Genomic DNA, 19,370 nt, shown 5'->3' with positions numbered 1-19,370 from the left:
TCCCAGGGGCCCAGCTCATGGTCTGAGGGTCTTCTTATGGGGTGGGTCTGTGTGGGGCAGTAGCTCCCTTCTAAACTCAGAAATTTGTGTATTTATGGATTCACTTTCTATTGAGATAACAACCACAAACTTAGAGGCTTACAAAGACCCTCATATGATAGTAGGTCAGACATCCCGACTTATCTGGAGGTTGTGGGAAGAATCTGTTTCCAGGTTCCTTCAGGCTGCTGGCAAATTCCATCCTGTGCAGATGCAGGAGTAAGGCCTGGTTCCTTGCTGGAAGTCACATTCTGCTTCTACTACTTTCCTTCTTTTGTGGCCCTTTCCATCTTCACAGTGGCTAAGGCACTTCTACAAATCTCTCTGACTTCTGTTCACCCTCCTTCTGCCTTATTCTTCTGCTGCAACAGCCACAGAAAGTCCTCTGCTTTGAAAGGCCCGTGTGATTAAATCATACCCAGATAATTCCTTTTTAGGTGGGCTGTGCCATGTAACATAACACAATCACACGAATGTTATCCCATTCACAGTTTTGGGGAGTGAGGGGTGTGGAATTCTTTTTACAGGGTAAGACTTTTGTAGAATTCTCCCTACCACATTCTGATTCTATTGCTGGGAGCCACAGATTTATTTAGGAACCAGTGATTCAGCTAAGAATGACCCCACTAGGCGTGTGTTGTCTAGGTTTCTTGAACATTGCTAAGAAAGTGTAAGTAGCAACACTGCAATGGGTCTTATGGTCCTTACGGAGTCCAGTTTACTCTCATACAGTGGTTCTCACAGTGCTGTCCCAGGACCAGCACCTCAGCACCACCTGGGACCTTGTCAGAAATGCAAATTTGGGGCCCCACCCTAGACCTGCTGAATTAGCGGCTCTGGAGTTGGGGTCAAGAGATCTGTATTTTAACCAGGTGATTCTTTTATTTATGTATTACTTACTTACTTAACTTACTTAATTGAAATATGTCAGTTTACAATGTTGTGTTAGTTTCTGGTGTACAGCATAGTGATTCAGTTATACATATATGTGTGTGTGTGTATATATATATATATATATATATATATATATATATATATATATATATATATATTCCTTTTCATATTCTTTTTCATTATAGGATATTACAAGGTACTAAATATAGTTCCCCATGCTATACAGTAGGATCTTGCTGTTTGTCTATTTTATATATGGTAGTTAGTATCTGAAAATCTCCAACTCTCAGTTTATCCCTCCATCCCCTCCTGTCCCCACCCCCATAACTACAGTTTTGTTTTCTATGTCTGTAAGTCTGTTTCTACTTTGTAAATAAGTTCATTTGTCTCATTTTTTTTAGATTCCACATATAAGTGATACCATATGGTATTTTTCTTTCTTTTTCTGGCTTACTTAACTTAGAATGACAATCTCCAGGTCTATCCATGTTGCTGCAAATGGCATTATTTTATTCTCTTTTATGGCTGAGTAGTATTCCATTGTATATATACCACATATATAGTATTCCATATATATATATAAAGAAATTGTGATATATATATATATATATATATGCATATATATCTCTCTCCATTCTTTTGTAGAAATATATATATTTCTACCAAAAAAAGTATATATATTTCTACAAGTATATATGTGTGTGTGTGTGTGTGTATACATATATATATATATATCAATTCAAATGTAGAAATCCATACATTTCTTTATCCATTCATCTGTCGATGGACATTTAGGTTGCTTCCATGTCTTGGCTATTGTAAATAGTGCTGCTATGAACATTGGGGTGCATGTATCTTTTCAAAATTAGAATTTTCTCCAGATATATGCCCAGGAGTGGGATTGCTGAATCATATGGTAAATCTATTTTTAGTTTTTTGAGGAATCTCCATACTGTTTTCCATAATGGCTGCTCCAAACCACATTCCCACCAAACTGGGTAATTCTGATGCTTGCTCAATTAAGAACTATTTCTCTAAGGCAAGTCCCTACTTTCTTTTTTTGAGGAAATCAAAAGACAGAGATCAGATGGTTCATCTCTAAGATGACTTCCACTTCCAACAATCTATAATTCTGTAAATATTATTAAAATGATTACACTATATAAACCAAAGAGTATATGTATACACTGTTGGGTGTGTGTGTGTGTGTGTGTGTGTGTGTGTGTGCTTACACACGCATAGTGGCTGAGAGTGAACCTGCACCCTGGAGTCTTTTCTGAGATCTAATCCTGGCTCCATCAATTCTAAATATGCAACTGAATCAGCTGCTTAGGTTCTCTGAGCCTCAGTTTCCTCATTTATGAAAGAGGCTAAAAATAGTACCTACTTCATGGGGGTACGAGGATCAAGTGAGATGATACGGAAAGAACAGGTAGCAGAGCAAGTTTAGCGACTACCAGATACAATTATTTTATCTTGCTACATTTCTTTAAACTTCCCCGTTGGGTACTTGAGGAGCTGGGCCCCTGGTCAGGCTGGAGCACCCAGGCCATTGTCAGGAGGTCCTGAAGTCATTGCCTGGGCTCTAAGGATTAGCTACTACTAGGTCTGACCACCATGGTGAGCCTTCTCTGATTCTTAAGAGTCAGCTTAAGTCCTATTACTTCAAAGGAAGACATACAGGTGAAGTATGTACATGATCCTAGGACTGCATTTATCTTCTCTGGGAAGCTGAAAAACAAGGTGGAAACCACATATCTTAATGTAGAATTAGCTGAAATTTGGAGAGGGGCTGGAAACAATAGGTCTTTGCTGTGTGTGTGTGTGTGTGTGTGTGTGCGCGCGCGCACGCGCGCGCGCCAGTTTGTGTTTTTTTGTTTTTGTTTGTTTTGTATCTTCAAAGGAGCAGAAATCGTTAAGCCTGGAACAGTCAAGATGTGCCGCTGTATGAAGTTTAGGTGAGACAGCGTATCACTTGGGGGAACCAAAGCCACCCTCCCCTCCACGTCCCACCCTGACTTCCGAGTGCGCATCAGCCAAGCCTCGGGAGATCTTGCCAAGCCTCGCGAGATCTTGCCAAGCCGGCTGAGAGGCCGGAGTGGAGATTAAGACCTTGTGGAACCAGAAGCATGGAAGAGAGGAGAGGCCTTGTTTCCTCCAAGGGGAACCACGCTCTGCTCAACCTTCTGGGTAGTTCCCCATGGCGCTGATGTGAGAGAAAAGGCAGAGGCCACCCAGCGTGAATCGCTGCTGCCCGAAATGGAATCCATTCTCCAGGCGGTGACATGAGGGGCTGCTCCCCACAGCTGCTCCCCACCCGCAGCCTCTTCCCAGGCACCACATGGCTCTGTGAGCCTCAGTGCCACCAAGAGAGCGTCTCAGCCTGCGAGACACCGCTCTGCTAATAGCCTCTAACAACCACAGGAACTCTCGGGGCAGGTTGCCAGCCGGGTTCTTTTCTCCCAGGAAAGAGGAGTTCGAGCTTGCAGATACCTGCACGATTTGAGGTCGATCTCTGGCTGAAGTCAAACTTCCTTACTCTTCTGTGCCTAGTGAAATGTGAGCCCGAGCCAAGGAACTCCTCTGCCCGCCTCCCCTAGGAAAATGCCCACCAGCCCCACAGGAGAGGTGAGCTCCCACAGTGAGAACTCAGAGGATCTGGGAGGTTTGGGGAAACCCTGGCAGTTCAGAAGGCAGAGGCCCAGAGATGCAGTCACCACTGCTCTTCTAACACTTCATTTATTCCTTGTTAATATGCTCTACACATTAATCCATTTGGTCCCCTTCATGCAGAACAAAGTTGTACAATTTGGGGGTGATTAAAGACACTTTGTTCTCCCTTCTGTCACTCTGGAAAGCCCACTGATCACTTGATTCCGGTTAGCTAGAATTCTGGCTAACACAGCATTCTGCAGTACTAAACAATGTTCGTAAAATGTCCCCATGGAGGGAGCCTTAGAGACCAACACCCAGCACCATAGAGATATTTTTTAAATAGTGCTGAGTAAAAAAAGAAAAGTTAAGAATAAAATGAAATCTATAGCACAATATAATGTATGTAAGTTAAAAATCCATACACAAAACAATACTCATATCTTATAAAACTACAGACCTACGCAAAGATAAATGTCTTTCATATTGATGTGGTTGCCTGTTGAGAGAAAAGGGACCAGTGGCAGGAATGGAGAACACAGGAAGGGAGGGGGGAAGGAGAGAAGTGGGAGAAAGAAGAGGGGAGGGGAGGGAAAGGCAGAGGAGAGGAGAGGAAGGGAGAGAAGAAAAGGGGAGGGGAGAAACTTGCTGTGACGATGGTAGTAGCAGACCATGTCTTGAGGAGTGTGAGTAATTCAACCCTCTAGAATGAAGTTTCAAAACAAAAGTTATAAAAAGAAACAAGCCCTTGTCTAATCTTTTTATTTTACAGATGGAGAAACTGAGGCTCAGAAAGATGAATTCTTGGGCTCTGGAGTGTTTTTGCCACTCAAAGGCTGAAACCAGGTATTTTGACTCCTACTTTATTGCTCTCTCTACTACATCAAACTGCTGCACATATACTTAAAATTCTCCATTCCTCCCCTTCTAGTGAGTCATTCTTGCTCTTACAGTTTTAACTAAAGATGTTGATTATTGCTGGCCCAACTCATACCCCCTCCTCAGGGAAGCTTCCTACTCTGCTGAAAGACAGTGGTCCTGCTGGACATCAGGTGGCCCAGCCCTCCTCCTCTTGAGGTGAGCATTTGATCTGAGGGCAACGTTCCCATAGATTGAGGGAAGGGTGGCCAAGCATCATGGTTTGCCTGGGCTGAGGAGATTCCCAGGACACAGAACTTACAGTGCTAAAACCAGAAAATTCCTAAGCCAACTAGGACAAGTTGGTCACTCTAGCAGTAAGGGACTTATGGCCTGTGTAACCAGGCTCAAAACAATAGCATGGGCAATCAGATTCTCAGTTAGAATCAGGGAAACTTAAAGATTGAGGCCATTGGCTGAAATAGAAGTGCCATGACATCAAGAGAGGACAAGAAGAGTTGAGGAGCTGCCATATTGGTCACATGTAAATAAATCTCAAGAGCAGACACTATGAATAAGTAGAGGACACCGAGTATATTTTAGGAAAACTGACTTTCAGTAGGTTTTTCCTTGAAAACCACCGTGGCCAATTTCAGATCCTTGCAGAGACTCTTTCCAGATGCTTCTGTTTGCTGTTGCTGCTGCTTCTGCTTTCATTGCCAAGGAGAGGACTAGAGCAGATGACTCTTCCCTTTTGTAATAAAGCCAGTTCTCTCCAGACCAATGCTGCTTATCTTCCAAACTAAAAAGAAATAAGCAAAATCCAGCACACTTAGAAATTTCAAGTTGGGAAACCCAGAAGTGACTTCCTATTCCCCACCTCACATCTTCTGGAGCTCACAGAGCTCTTAGTCAGCCAAAGTTGGTGTAGCAGATTGTTCTTCCCAAAGATAGCTGTGACAGCATTTTCTATTTCTCCTTCTCCTCCTTCCTTGTTATTTTGACTCTACTCTGATTAAGAGATGGGATCTGGTCCCCTGCTCTTGAAACTGCTGGGCTTTTGTGACTGTCTCAGAGAGTCTGGTGGAAGCATCACCATGTGCCCTCCAAGGCTAGGTCATCAAACACAACTTCCACGCTGTTCACTGGAGCACTTGTGCTGGAAGCCTTTGGCCACCACATGAGCTGTCTTATTGCCAGTGGCAGCCATGCTGTGAGGAAGCCCAAGCAGTTCCACATGGAGAAAGCACACACAGAGGTCCTGAGACTACGTGAAGAGAGAGACCAGTGCCTGGCCAGCCCCCAGTGGCCTCATCCCTTCTCTCTTCCAGCTCTAGCTAGCATATGATTACAACCACATGAGGGACCCTGACTGTTGTTACTTTAAGCCACTGAGTTTGGGGATGATTTTCATACAGCGGTAGATACCAGGATCAGCTGACCTTGAAGAGGTAATAAAACCAGTGGCCTGATCTCGCCTCAGAACCACGGCTACCACAGCAGGACTGGAAGAACATAACCAAATGCAGTAGGTAGCCCCACACCAAGCCAGGAAAATGACTCCACATTTACATGAAAGACAGAGTAGGCAGTGGCCAATCTGTTACAAATAATTATTTGTTTTACCAAATGATTCACAAAATCATTCCTTATAAATGCAAGTATTTCAAATAAGTTAAAGGAAATTATTTTTATTTACAGAAATTGATCTAGACTCACAACCTTTCGGGAACATAACAGTATATGCTAAGTTCTTATGCATGGCCCACCACCAGGAATTTAAAGCAGCTGTGTCTTCTAGGCACCAGACCCCAGACAGCCAGCCCTGATGCTAGCAGACACATGAAGAGCAAAGAGACAGTAGACCAAACACAAGACTGCATGAACAGGCAGAGGAGCAGAGCCTCTTGGAGGATGAAATAGAATGGGGCTGTTAGGGCCGCACATTTTTCCTTTACAAAGGAAGTTTCGAGTTTCATGTGAGCACATCATTGTCTCAGTAGAGGATATGCTGATTTCAAGCTCCCTTCCAGCAGGTGTTGCCATGTGACGAATTTCAGGCTAAAGGGAGGTGAGTGGACATGATCTATGCCACTAATAGAAATGGGCAAAGTTCTAGAGATGGATGGTGGTGATGGCTGCACAATAATGTGAATGGACTTAGTGCCACTAAACTGTACACTTAAAAGTGGTCAAAATAAGTTTTGTTATGTGTATTTTACCACAACATGAATGATGAATCAATGAATCAATGAACAAAGGAATAAATGAAAAATAAATACATGAATGAAGGCTTTCCCTCGTCCCCTGGCTGCAGTGCAGACATGACAACAAGGGCTGGGGCAGCCATCGCAGACTATGCAGTGAAGCTGCATGTCAGGGGTGGCCATGCAACAACACAGACTGATGTTCATCCCTGATCCCGGGTACCTGGGCAACCTCATGGGGCAGAGCCACCTCTCCAGCCCTCAGCTACCTGCCTCCAGGCTGTGTTGTGAAAGAAAAATACACATCTGTCTTGCTCAGCAACCTCGGGGTCTGCTTGTTATAGCAGCTTAGATTAAACCCTGCCTAGTGTCACAAAGCTGCAGGAATGATCTCTCTTTTACCAAGCAGGGAAAATTCTAAAGTAGTGTCTTTACATGGGTGGCAGTAAGAGGTTGTTGATTTCCTCTGTTCCCTGCATTCCCCCTCCTCCTCACCACTAGTGGGAAGAGCTCTTTCGGCTGAAGGACACTCCAAGGATACATGGTGAAAAGTGAACTGTATTAGTAGACTAAATGTTTCTTTGTGGGCATGCCTCTCCACAGAACTTGACCTGAGCTGTAAGGGACCACCAGCTGCATGAATTCCCTGTGGCCCTTTAAGTGGCATCAGTCATGGTGCCAGCTGGTTGGAACCAGGACCCTTCAGGGCTAGTCAAGAAGGAGAAAGGGAAGGAGAGTAGAAGACTAAGGGAGGAGACCTCCTGGAGACCATCAGGAATGAACTCTAGGTGGATTTAAAATCCTGGCCCGCATTTCCTTAGCCAAGCGTGGACACCTACCCTCTAGCTGCTGTGAATGTAGGCTGCTGACAGCTCACAGCTGTTCCCAGTCTGGAGAATTGCCCTCGGTCAGTGGGAGCCTTCTCTCCCAAAGGATTACACTCCCCTCCACGCCCCCCGCCCACACAGAGGGAAGTCCCAGCCAAAGTCATGCTGATGTGGGGGTACAAAAGGCCAGCCTCCTTACTTTACGGAGGACTAATACAATGACAGAGGTTATGCTACAGTGCGCTGTGAAATCAGGCTTGCCGTGGTCTCCAGCTAAGAACTGCGTTCTTGCTTAGTGTCCCCCAACATCCCCTTCTCCTCTCCTCATTCCTTTTCTCTTGAGAGCATTTCCTTAACATACCACAAGGACAAGAACCTTCCCCAAGGCTTTTTCTGGGGATCCCAACTAAGGGCAGACTTCTGGGGAAAGTAAATAACAGTAGGCTACTGTGGATTGAAATCCATGTGTGATTTTTTTGTGGTTGGCTTACTAGTGTCAGAATACATTCTTTCTAGTACTGTGCAGTACTGATACTGGCTGCCAGACCTCTCCATGTAAAGAGAAAGGGTTATCCCATATTCATTTATTCACCCAGTTTCTTGTGTAACAACATTTATTAACCAGCCATGATATAAATACAGTGTGGAGTAAGACCTGGTTCCTGTGGTCAAGGAGTATATATTACAGCAGGGAGGACTTAACATGTAACCACAAACTCTGCTCCAAGATGGAATAAAATATGGGGGGTGTTATCCTCTGGAAATCAATGATGCACTTAGAGGGACACTCCCAGGCTGCTGCTTTTAGAGGGTTCTGTGTGCATGACCGACTGGCCCCCTCTTGGTGGGTTTTTATGTGATCTTTCTTTGTATCTTTCTCTGCCTTGTTACTTTTTCCATGCCTTTCAGTTACTTTTTTTTTTTCCAGTTACTTCTTGACTTGATTTTCTTCATCATCTCAGACTCCCAATTATCTTTTTTATTCCCCTCTTTCCCTTCTGACTTTCTTCCTGGATTAACTGTGATTAACTAGATCTACATCTACACATAAAATGAAGTTTATTTTTCTGTTTTTTTAAATTGAGGTGTAATTGACATAGAATAGTATGTTAGTTTCAGGTGCCCAACGTAATGATTTGATATTTGCATATATTGCAAAATGATCACCACAATAAGTCTAGTTAACATCTGTCACCATACATAGTTACAATTTTTTTTTCTTGTGATGAGAACTTTTAAGATTCACTCTGTTAGCAACTTCCAAATATGCAGTACAGCATTATTAACTATAGTCACTCTTATTTCTAAAGATGTGAAAGTAGAATGTGTAGTGGGTAAACTGGCTGGATGACAATGTATCTTTACCCTCTCTTTCCCTCGGTCTCAAAGGAGTCTCTTCTTGCTAAACTGCCCTCCATGTGGGTTATGATCTCACCCTCTTCCCTCTTAACTATCCTGCCTCCTCTGTCCCAGCCTTTCTGGGCACACTCAGGTCTCCAGACACTAAAGCCCTCTCCACCCTCCCTCACGCCCTCTACCACAGCTGTCACAATGTTGCACTCAACTTCTTGAAAAATCATTCGCACCTTGTGCCTCCATTTCCTCCCCTCCTGTGCGATCCCTTAGCCCTCCAACTCAGCCCCTACCCCTATCCGGGGTAATTAATTTGGCCGTCATTCCCCAAGCCCACCCAACAGGTGATCCAGTGCACTGTTTTTTTGCCCTTAACCTCAGAGACGGTCCTGTAACCTCTCTCACGTTTACCGCACGTTTCCCCCATCAGACTTCTCCCTTCCCTGGCTCCGCCCCCTACTTGCTAAAGGTACCCCTTCCCAAGGAAGAGCTTCCGGATTTCCTCCCCTTCCCTCGCCAGCTCCCAGACCTCACCTGCCCCAGGCTCTGGGCACTGTCTCAGGGTACCAAGGAGTTTGAGGTCTGAGGAGAGATATTTTTATGCAAAAATGTAGCTTTTGTAAGGCATATGTAGCCTTTTGTAAGGCACCCGTGTAAATCTGGTTTTCACTGTTTAGCATACAGGGCCACCTGCACCTTGTTTTTCCTCTGCCGGTGCTGTGAGAGCAGTTTGGCTGGCAGATTCAGCCAGGGACTGCCTGTGCAGGCTTCCTGAGAGCAGTTCAAAAGTGCAGGGGTGGACAACTAGTTAACCATTCACCTTTCGTCTACCAACAGCAGCGGAGAAGTGGCCCCAGCCCGGGTGTCCCTGACACAACATGTTTTGAGACCCTCCCTTTAAGCCACAGGAAGCTGCCAGGGAAGCCAGAAAGCCAGCAGAGCTGCAGTCAGGTATTCATGATGCTCTTTGTTTCTGGGATTCTGTTCAAAAACAAGTACTTAGAACAATTTGGAGAAAATTACAATTCTAGCTGTGTGTCTTCATAAGCATCCTTCTCTAAAGAAGACTCTGTAGACTTTGGGGCAAGCCATAACACCTCAACATTAACTTTTCTTCCCCAAGTAATAATAATAACAACTTGTTACTATTGAAAGTTGTTGGGAAAGTCAGAAAAGTTGAAAGTACAATGAAACTCCATGTACCCTTCATCTTCTTCAACAAGTAGTAATAATGCCTGCCAGATTTGTTTCATTTCTCTGTGTTATTTGTGTACATACTTTTGTTCTTATTGAACCATTTGAAAGAAAGTAAGTTGCAGACATCAGAACATTTCAATCCTAAATTCTTCAGCATGCATCTCCTAAGAATAAACACCGATTTTTTTTTTTTACCCAATCACGGTAACATTATCACACTTAAGGCTATTAACGATCATTCTGTAATATTATCTAATAGCCAGGCCATGTTCAAAACTTCCCAGTTACCCTAAGATTATCTTTATAGCTTTGTTTTCACCAAGTCAGGATCCACTTGGGATTCATTGGATTTTGTTACTATTTCTCTTTAGTCTGTTAAAAAAAATTTTTTTTTTACTGAAGTAAAATTAACATTCAATTTTAATACATCCATTTAAAATGTACAGTTTGATGAGTTTTAAAATATATGTATAACCTTACAACAAGCACCAAAATCAAAGTGTAGAAAATGTTCCCTCATGCCACCTTTGCAGTCAGTCATGCCTTTACCCCTTGCCTCAGGCAACCACTGAGCTTATTTTTATCACTGTAGATAGCGTTGCCTGGTCGAGAACTTAGTAAATCTAATATAGTTTATGTCTTTTGTGTCTGGCTTCTTTTGCTCAGCTTATTTTTGAGATTCATTTATCTTGTTGCATATATGAGTAGTTTGTTCCTTCTTATCGCTGAGTAATATTCCACTGTATGAATATACCAGTTGGTTTAGCCATTCACCTAATGATGAACACCTGGATTGTTTCCAGTTTTAAGCGATTGTTATTCAAGCTACTGTGAACATTCACACATAACTTTGTGGACATATGTTTTCATTTCTCTTGGGTAAAAATCTAGATGTAAAATTGCTGGACCATATAGTAAGTGTATATTTATAAGAAACTGCCAAACTGTTTTCCAAAGTGTTTATAACATTTTACACTTACCAGAAATATATGTGCACTCAAGTTTCTCCACATCCTCACCAGTGCTTAATACTATGTCTTTCTACTTTTTACCATTTTGCTGGGTGTGTAGTGATACCTCAGTGTGGTTTTAATTTGCAAGTCCCTCATGGCTAGAGATGTTTTACATCTTTTCATATGTTCATTGCATATATATAATATATATAATATGTATATATTCTTTTGTGATGTCTCTGTTCAAATATTTGCCCTTTTAAAAATTAGATTGTCTTTTTATTATTGACTATTTATGAGTTCTTTGCCAGGTTTATGTATTACAAATGTTTTCTTCCAATCACTGACTTTTAAAAATTTTTTAATGGTGTCTTTTGAAGAGAAGTTTTCAATTTTGATGCAATCCAGCTTATCAATATTTTCTTTTAAGATTGATGCTTTTATGTATGCTATCTGAGAAATCTTTGACTGCCCCAAGATTGTTCTATGTTTTAGTCTAGAAGTTTTTTAGTTTTAGCTTTTACACGTAGGCCTAGAATCCATTTAGAGCTAATTTTTAAATATAGTGTGAGCTAGGAGTTGTTATTTTTTTCCTACATGTAATCAGTTGTTCTAGCACCATTTGTTGAAAAGATTGTTTTTTCCTATTTAATTACCTTGACACCTTTGCCAAAAAAAAAAAAAATCAGTTGACCATATATGTATGGGTCTGCTTCTTGGACTCTATTCTAGTTCTTTGTGTATCCTGTAATAATATCACAATGTTTTGGTAACAATAGCTTTATAGTAGGTCTTGAATTCAGTGTGTAAGTCTTTCAAATTTGTTCTTTTTCAAAATTATTTTGAGTCTTCTGGTTCTTTACATTTTCATATAAATTTTATAGTAAACTTCCCATTTTCTATTTTTAAAAATGTCTTTTGAGATTTTGATTGGGATTGTATAGAATCTATAAATCTGTTGGGGAGAACTGACATTTAAACAATACTGATTCTTCCAATCCATGACCATAGTAAATCTATCGATTCATTTGGATACTATTTAATTTCTTTCAACAGTCTTTTGTAGTTTTCAGTGCACAGTTTGTATATTTATATATAAATTTATCTGAAAACATTAATTTAAAAAATTTTAATTGTAGTATAGTCAGTTATAATGTGTCAATTTCTGGTGTACAGCACAATGTCCCAGGCATGCATATATATATACATATATTTGTTTTCATATTCTTTTTCATTAAAGGTTATTACAAGATATTGAATATAGTTACCTGTGCTATAAAGAAGAAACCTGTTTTTTTTTTTAATCTATTTTTATGTATAGTGACTAACATCTGCAAATCTCAAACTCCCAAATTTATCCTTTCCCACCCCCTTTCCCTGGTAACCATAAAATTGTATGCTATGTCTGCAACTCTGTTTCTGTTTTGTAGATGAGTTCATAGTATTTTTTTATTTCTTTTTTTTTTTTAGATTCCACTTATGTTATGATATTCTTCTTTCTCCTTCTGGCTTACTTCACTTAGAATGATGATCTCTAGGTCCATCCATGTAGGTCCATCCATGTTGCTGCAGATGGCATTATTTTATTCTTATTAACAGCTGAGTAATATTCCATTGTATACATACACCACAACTTTTTTATCTAGTCATCTGTTGTTGGACATTTAAGTTGTTTCTATGTCTTGGCTATTGTATATAGTGCTGCTGTGAACATTGGGGTGCATGTATCTTTTCAAATGAGAGCTCTCTCATGATATATGCCCAGCAGTGGGATTGTTGGATCATATAGCAAGTCTATTTTTAGTTTTTTGAGGAATCTCCATACTGTTATCCATAATGACTGCACCAAAGTGCATTCCCACCACCAGTGTAGGAGGGTTCCCTTTTCTCCACACCCTCTCCAGCATTTATTGTTCGTGAACTGTTTTTAATGATGGCCATTCTGACTGTTGTGAGGTGATACCTCACTGTAGTTTTGATTTGCATTTCTCTGATAATTAGTGATATTGAGCATGTTTTCATGTGCCTATTGGCCATTTGTATGTCTTCACTGGAGAATTGCTTGTTTAGATCTTCTGCCCACTTTTGGATTGGGTTATTTGTTTGTTTGTTTATTATTAACTTGTATAAATTGTTTATATATTCTAGAAATTAAGCCTTTGTTGGTCACATCATTTGCAAATATTTTCTCCCATTTCATAGGTTGTCATTTTGTTTTGCTTATGGTTTCCTTTGCTGTGCAAAAGCTTATAGGTTAAATTAGGTCCCATTTATTAGTTTTTGCTTTTATTTCTATTGCCTGGGTAGATTGCTCTAGGAGAACATTGCTAAGATTTATGTCAGAGAATGTTTTGTCTATGAAAACATTGATTTTTTATATTATAAATAGTATTTCATTTTCCAATTCTTTGTACTGAATACAGACATACATTGATTTCTGTATATTGACCTTGTGTTCTGCGTACTTGCTAGATTCACTTTTTGGTCTTAGAAGCTTTTTTGTAGAATTTCTATGGTGACAACCATGTTTTACTTCTTCCTTTACAATGTGTATCCCTTTTGGATTGGGTTATTTGTTTGTTTGTTTATTATTAACTTGTATAAATTGTTTCTTTTCTCCCCCTTGCTTTTTTACACTGGCTAGGACCACAGCAAAATGTTGAATAGAAATGGTGAAAGAGAACTTCCTTCCTCGTCTTTGATTTTAGGGGGAAATAGTCTTTTACCAGAAAGTGTGATGCTAGCATTTTATAAAATTCAAAATCCATTCATGATGCAAACTCTTAGTAACCTTGGGAACAAAAGTCAAAGGCACCTATGTTGTCTTCCTTTAAAGATTGTTGAGTTTTTTGTCACAGGCAGTTAATTTATATGTGGATTAACTTGATTCTTTAAAGATTTATTTGTAAGCTTTGTTGAGGCAGTTTAGCTAGAGTGGGTTAGGCCTAGTCCTGAGGTGTGGCCTTTGTGGTAGACACTCAAAACTTTCCATGTTCATTGAGGCCTTTCTATTCTGGTTGGTCAAAACTCAAGCACCTCCCAACTTGGTGGGATCCAGGAGTTATGTTTATAGCAACCTGGTAGCCTTTCTGCCCCAGAGAGTTGTTTTTTTAACCCAATTTTTGTTGTCTCCCCCTACATGTGCACAATTTAGTATTTAGTCAAAGACTCGAAGGGAACCCCATGGCCTAGAACTCCTTCTCTGTGGAGTTTCTTCCTCTAAAATGTTCTACACTGCAAATTCCAGTTGCCTCAGCCCCACCCTCCCACCCCTTATCCCCGTTCAATGTCTATCTCGTCAGCTCAGTGAGAACTCTGTGTTCTGTTTGCATCCCCTTCCGTGGTGGGGATTCAGCAAATGCCTCTGGTAGAGATCCTGGGTAATTGTAGGGCTTACCTTGTCTGTTTCCTTTCCCTCAGAGTCCAGCCCTGTGCTGCCAATTATTTCATGTCTGAAAACAGTTATTCCATATACTTTATCTAGTGTTCTAGTTGTGTACGGCAGAATGGCTGGCCAGTACTACTTACTCTGTCATCAATGGAAACAGAAGAGTCATTAGTCTCTTTTAATTTAGAACAGGGATCTAAACTTTTTCTCAAGGGCAAGATAGTAAATATTTCAGGTTTCCAGGCCACAATGTTTCTGTTGCAATCACTCAACTATGTCACTGTAGCACAAAAGCAGCCATAGACAATCCATAAGCTCATAAGCAGGACTGTGTTCCAATAAATTTTCTTTACAAAAGTAGACAACTGACCTGCTGGTCATAGTTTGGCAACCTTTGATCTAGAATAGTACCTCTACCCATTCTTCCCTCATGACATAGGCTTTTTCAAGAGTCCAAGCCAGTCATCTTATTGAATTCCCCAAATTCTAGGTTTATCTAGTTATTTTCACAAACTATAGTATAAAACATTCCTTCATCCTCTATATTTTCTGTAAATGGTTAATTAGGTCAGGAGGCTTCATGAGAGTCAGATTAAATATTTTGGGGCAAGAATAATGTCATAGGTCATGTTGAGAATATTAACTTTTGAAAAAGCATCATCAAAGAAGTCAGTGCAACTGCAATTCAATCACTGATGAATTCATTCACTCACCATCCATCATCCATCCATCAAGATTCTCTGATGCACTCTCTGTCATGTACAATGCTAAGAGCTCTGAGGGATACAGTGATGTGGTCCAGCCTGCTCTGAGTGACTGGGAGACAGAAAAGTACAGTGCCTCACTCTTTCTTTCTAGGGCAGAGCCAGAGGGCTCTCTTCATGTGAAATAGTTTAAAAATACAGATTCACCAGCCCTTCAGACCCAATGAAGTAGAATCTCTTGGCAAAGTCCAGAAATCTGCGTTTTAATCAGTTGCATTATTAAAACAGGCCAAAGGAAAGCAGGTTGTGATGAAAGTCAATTCCTAAGGAGAGAAGTCATCCACCTGGGAGGAGGCTGCATCTTCCTCTGATTTGCTGGAAAGGTAGACATACAGGACAGCCCAGCGGTCAGGCAGTCCTTCAGTTGTAAGAGGAGAAGCATCCTGGCCTCTGCGGTGATTTTGAACTATACCACAAAGTCTTTGAGGCACCTCCCTTCAAAAGGTCGAAGTTAAATCCTTGCCCCTTGAGTGCGGGCCAGGCTCAGTGATTCACTGCTGACAAATAGAATGTGGTGGAATTGATAATATATGACTTTAAGACCAAATTCTGAAAAGCACTGCAGCTTTCCCCTTGCTTTCTCCTCAGTCTCTTGCCCTGAGGGAAGCCAGGCATCATGTTGTGAAGACGCTCCAGCAGCCCTATGGCTGGCTGTCCCCATGGAAAGCAGCTGAGGCCTCCTGCCAACAACCAGCATCAACTTGCCAGCCCTGTGAGTGACCATCTCACTCATGGAGAAGGGAGGTCTCCAGCCCCCATCAAGCCAAGCCAGAAGACTGCCACCCTGGCTGACATCTTGACCACAATCTCATCAGAGACCTTAAGCCAGAACGACCCAACTGAGCTGCTTCTGATTTTCCAAGCCACAGAAACATGTGAGATAAAAACAAATAACATGTTTATTTGTTTGGGGATAGTTTGTTATGCAGCAATAGGCAATCAATAACTCAAGGACATCACACATAGCTTTAGAACCACTTCTGGGATGGTGCCAGTGAGCCCCATCTGCCACTCCATTTGAGGTAGCCAGCTTGAGAACACCACTGCGCAGGGGTTGCACCCTTTTCTGTTGGACACATGTATCTTCTCGACTGGTGCTGACCTCACAGTGAAACTCCAGGCAGAAACCTGTCCCAGGCCTCTAAAAAATCAGGATTTGGGGCTCCCACCCCCTGCATGAACTATGTCTGGAGATGACGCCATTGCCCCTTCCTACCCACAGAGCGTTCTTTTGAGAATTCGTCTGAATGGAAGGCAGCTAGGCAGCCCCACTTCTGGCTGGGGAACAGCTTTTCTCAACGTAGAGGCAGGAGCACATGTGGGTATCAAAACTGGCGCCTTTGTTTCATTAACACCATGTTCTAATGAAACCAGCTGACTGGCCATGATTTTGAAAAATAGTAAAACATTGCTTTGGTGCCAAAATACTCTAGTCAACTCGATAGGACCAGTGAAGAAAGTTTAAAATTGAAGGGATCACCAATATTTTTTGGTCCAGAGTAAGTTTTGGGGGTAAGAGAGCAAAGTACAGTACTGCAATGTTTCCTTGTTGGTTTGATTTTGTGTTTTGTATCTCTCAAGGAGGTACAAGTGAAAAGTTACTTTGCTTGCATCAAGGAAGATTTGCATCAAGATCTATTTTAAGGATTTTAAAACTTCACAAAATCTTTGACTTTAGTCAGTAGTTTTAATATTGAATTGTAATTGAGAGGGAGAAAGAATTCCAAAGCCAGCAACCTACTATGGAAGGAGGAGACCCTTATAGGAGCTGGGCCACAATTCTAGCTCTTTTCCAGGGCTGAAGGGCACCCCAGAGGCGGGCCAGGACGGGAGCAGAGCAGTGACCCGCCCACGGCCACATCTAACCAGACGCAAAGGTCTCGCCCCAGTGCACAGCCATGAAGGACACAGGCCTCGTGAGTCACATCGGGCTCAGCCGATTCAACCCATGGGATTGATAATAACTTACTTTTCACAGAGCGGCAGGGAGGAGTCGGGGAGATGCAGCAGGGAAGCAGTTCAGCCCGGCCTGGCCCCAGTAGAACTGTGTGCCCATCCCAACCCTGCAGGCAAAGTTTCCTATGGGAAAGTTACAGCCGGACAAAAAGGGCTGAGAGAGCAGCAGGGCAAGGGAGGAGCAGAGCTTCAGGGCCTGAACAAGGAAATCTTGGTGGCAACTTAGCACCTAAGGCCCTGAAGGAAGGCAGAGTGTGTTTGGTGGGGCCTAGGAGTCTTGACAGCTGGTAAAATGACTCCTCCCTCCATGGGGTCTGGGCCACCAGGAGGACCCTGAGTTTGAGGAAGCACTGCAGCCCCTGTAGGGACTGGCCCAGCCTTCCCCAGAATTCTCCATCATGCTGGGTCCCAGTCCCTCAATCTCATGGAAAAACCAGCCCTCCTCCTTGGTGAAAATCCCTAATAAATGAGCCATTTGGTCTGCTCAGCACCTGTAGGTGGGATTCCCTTGCTCATTCAAAAGCCTTGAAGGAAATGTGCTGTGAGTGATTTTTTGGCACATGACAGCCCTGGTGGCTCATCCACTCCCACCAAACCACCCAGCCCAACATCCATCCCTTCAGGTCTGAGCTGGCTCCGGGAGAACACACCGAGCAGTTAAGTCACTGCCCAACTCCCTTCATCATCAGGTTTTGTCTGCCACTCTGCCTCTTCTGGGAGGGAGGACATGAAGTCACTTTGCACTCCCAGCCTTGGCCCCACTCAGCCTGGGCCAGAGCACCCAGCTGGGTGAAGTAAGGCGCAGACAGCATTTCCAAGCAGTCACATGCTTCACTCAGCTGGAATCTCCTCCCACCCCACAAAGCATTCCTTATTCACGAAAGCTGCATCCAAGCCCTCCAGTTTGTTCCTGTTGGGGTACTTGGGTTAGTGGCAGCAGGCATGATACTCCAGGAATCCCAGGTATGCAGGGTCCCAGGAGGGCTCATGGCATGAAGCAGACCAGCCATGCATGGTTCCCCACCAACAGTTAGAGGACATTTCACCCCTCCAGCACACTCACCACCCCCGCAGTGTGCTTCCTGACTTCTCTTTCCTTTGGGGAAGCTTCTGCACCAGGGGCTCAGGGATCAGGGTTTCCTGTGTCCAAGGTGGCAGCTGGCTGAGCTCAGCCCCCACACTGACCAGTCCATCAGGGGCTGGGAGGCACTGAGAGGAAGGAGCCCTGGCCGAGGCAGTTTTCATACAACAGCCCACTTAGACAATCTCAAGCTTTTTCCATTTCAGCCCAGCTAGTGTTTTCCTCCACTCTGCCTCATCTTAATAAATGTTACTGATGCTCCCAGTTGTAGACAAGTAGCAGTCTTGACCGCTTCCAACACAAAGAAGCAAAGATAAAACTATGCCTTCCTTAATGAGTCCAAGGCCCCCCAGTCTGGGAATACAGGAGGAAAGGGCAGGTGACCCTTTGTGTCCCCACTCCCTGGGGGCTCCCTCAGGAATCACCTGCAGGTTGCCTAGAAGGCTGGGGCAGGAAGACTGTGTGAAGCTCCAGTCAGCACTGGGAGATGACTCTGAACCCACATCCTTCCCCTCCAGGACCCTTAGCACAGGCTGGGGTGTGTAAACAGGACTCTCCAGAAGGCCTTGAAGTCACAAACAAGGAGCTCCTAACCCCAGACAATCTAGCCTGCAGAGTGTTGCCTCTGCAGTTTCTCTCTGTTGTCCCCACAGGGGACAGATTTCCAGATGATAAACTTTACCCTCCAGAGATGTTGATTCATGGGACCAGTCTGAAATGGGACTTAGGAATTTAATTTTTTCAGCAATCATCTTGGTTCTTGCAGATTGTGGATCCTTACAGATCCAACCGGACCGCCATCTCTCTTCTGCCCACCTAAGGCGACCATCTGAGGTTTACTTCTTATCTCTGGATCCATTGCTTTCCTATGTCCTGCCCTGGAATATTGACCCCCTTCAGGAAAGACCCGCCACTCACTTGGCCTCAGTCCACTACTTATGGCCAACAGTCACATCACACAAGTTGTCACAGAGGCCACCTTAACTCTTCCTCCCCCTCTCCTCACCCAACTCCAACCTCTCGGGTAGAAACTGGATGGATTTGCCTCCCCTTCAACTTTCATCCTCTGAAAACTGCTTTGTTGGCCTGCCGCACGCCTCTATAGCTTGTAGAAGTCCCAGAGGGAACTTAGTCAAAAATTGCTTCAGTTTCAGTAGTATTTGTTGATTGGATTAGTCCACTTAATGGGTCCCAAAGGAGG

General features: G+C 42.9%; 1 long non-coding RNA gene across 1 annotated transcript; it reads left to right on the top strand.

The window, feature by feature from the left end:
- The first annotated feature begins 1,783 nt into the window (after window positions 1-1,783).
- LOC141576421 (uncharacterized) lies at window positions 1,784-16,501 on the top strand. The gene is made up of 4 exons (XR_012504807.1): window positions 1,784-3,561; window positions 4,358-4,431; window positions 9,668-9,781; window positions 15,721-16,501. It is a non-coding gene; the product is annotated as an uncharacterized LOC141576421 (long non-coding RNA).
- Window positions 16,502-19,370: the final 2,869 nt, after the last annotated feature.

This window comes from Camelus bactrianus, chromosome 3, assembly GCF_048773025.1.
Source record: "Camelus bactrianus isolate YW-2024 breed Bactrian camel chromosome 3, ASM4877302v1, whole genome shotgun sequence".
In the NCBI taxonomy this organism is placed as follows: domain Eukaryota; kingdom Metazoa; phylum Chordata; class Mammalia; order Artiodactyla; family Camelidae; genus Camelus; species Camelus bactrianus.
This window is presented reverse-complemented; position numbering and strand designations above follow the sequence as displayed.